The following is a 2,323-nucleotide window of genomic DNA, read 5'->3' on the forward strand; positions in this document are numbered from 1 at the left end:
GTGTTGGGGGCTGGTCACACCCGCTTCAGGGTGCGAGTCCCCACTGGTGTGCCTGGCCAGCCTGGATGACGGGCTGATGGCTGTTTGCAGCTGGCTACATCCCCTTCAGGGTGGGGGTCCCCACTGGGGTGCCTGGACAGTCTGGGTGAGAGGCTGAGGGCCGTTTTCAGCTGGCAGGTGACTGAAGCTCCCAGCCTCTCTTTTTTTTCTTTTTTCTTTTTTTATTCTGGGATTTATTTACCTTCTGTGGCTGTCCCTGGAACTGAGAATCAGCTTTAGCTCTGAGGCTTGGCTCCAGCTTTGAGGCCTCAGCTACTGAAAGCAGGTATCTGGTTTGTTTGGGTTCTATAATCGAAACACTGTTTCAACTCCAGCTCTGAGATCCCGGGCTGGCTGAAAGCAGGTTTCTGGAGTTGTTTAGATTCTATATTTGTAACAATGTTTCAAACTGCAAGCTCAGAGTCCGGCTGCGGCAGGCGGGGAACGTTGCAAGCCTCAGTCACTGAAGCAAGTAAGCCTCATGCTCGCTTCAAGCTGCCTGGCTGCTGGCCGCCATCTTGGCTGGCAGTTAATTTGCATATCGCCCTGATTAGCCAATGGGAAGTGTAGCGGAGGTATTGCTAATTACCATGTTTCTCTTTTATAAGATAGGATTTGGAAAACTAAACAGATGAAAGAACAAAACAAATAGACTCATAGACAAAAACAAACTAATTGTTGCCAGAGGGTTAAGTGGTGAGAGGATGGGTGAAGGGGATTAATAAGTACAAACTCAACAAAATAACAAAGCAACCAACTGAATGGGAGAAGATATTTGCAAACAACAGCTCCCAGATATGTTATTTATTTATTTATTTTTATAAATCTTCATTGTTGAAAGTATTGCATATGTCTCCCTTATGCCCCATTGGCCCCCTCCTGCCCCTACATCCCCCTAGGCCAGTGGTCGGCAAACTCATTAGTCAACAGAGCCACATATCAACAGTACAATGATTGAAATTTCTTTTGAGAGACAAATTTTTTAAACTTAAACTATATAGGTAGGTATATTGTTATTAACTTAATTAGGGTACTCTTAAGCTGGCCTTTGCTAAAAACGTCCTCAATCTGATTGAGGTACGTTCGCTGAGGTTGACCCCTTCCAACTCTTCCATCCACACTTGTCTTGTATACTTGTTTCAGATAGACGAGTGTGGATGGGAGAGTTGGAAGGGGTCGACCTCAGCGAACGTACCTCAAAACAACGTACCTCCCTCGGGCTGCATATACTGCGGCCCGCCTGCGCCATGTCTCCCGTCGCCCGAACGACTGACACGACCGACACCCCCCACTTCTTCTAACAGTCTGGATGAGGGGCTGAGGGCCCCTCACAGGTTTTATTAAACTTCTTCAAAATAGACTCGCCCAGGCCGAAAACTGACTTCTGCGCATGGGCCACAAAGTTTCAATTGCACTGTACGTGCGTGCCCGCACATGGTATTTTGTGGAAGAGCCACACTCAAGGGGCCAAAGAGCCGCATGTGGCTCTCGAGCCGTGGTTTGCCGACCACTGCCCTAGGCCTTTACCACGCTATAGTCTTTGTCCATGGGCCATGCATACATGCATACAAGGTCTTTGGTTGATTAACTCCCACCCACCCACCCTCCTCTGCTTTCCCTCTGAGATTCTCCACTTGTTCCATGCTTCCATTTCTCTGGATACACTTCGTTCATCAGTTTATTTTGTTACATAGATTCTACCTATGAATGAGATCATGTGATACTTGTCTTTCTCTGACTGGCTTATTTCACTTAGCATGATACTCTTCAGGTCCCTCAAAGAAGGACTGTCTCAAAGAAGGATCTCTTTTTTATAGCTGTATAGTATTCCACGGTATAAATGTACCACAGTTTTTTTATCTACTCATCTACTGATGGGCACTTGGGCTGTTTCTAGATCATAGCTATTGTAAATTGTGCTGCCATGAACATAGGGTTGCATACATTCTTTCTGATTGGTGTTTCGTTTTTTTAGGATATATTCCTAGAACTGGGATCAGTGGGTCAAATGGCAATTTCATATTGAATTTGTTGAGGAAACTCCATACTGTTTTCTTTCTTTTTAAAAAAATATTTTTTATTGACTTTGGAGAGGAAGGAGAGGGAGAGATAAAAACATCAATGATGAGAGAGAATCATTGATTGGCTGCCTCTTGCAAACCCCCTACTGGGAATTGAGCTGCAACCCAAGCATGTGCCCTTGACTGGAATTGAACCTGGGACCCTTCAGTCCACAGGTCGATGCTCTATCCACTGAGCCAAACCAGCTAGGGCCATACTGTTT

Source organism: Myotis davidii, unplaced genomic scaffold (assembly GCF_000327345.1).
Source record: "Myotis davidii unplaced genomic scaffold, ASM32734v1 scaffold992, whole genome shotgun sequence".
NCBI classification, from domain to species: Eukaryota; Metazoa; Chordata; class Mammalia; order Chiroptera; family Vespertilionidae; genus Myotis; species Myotis davidii.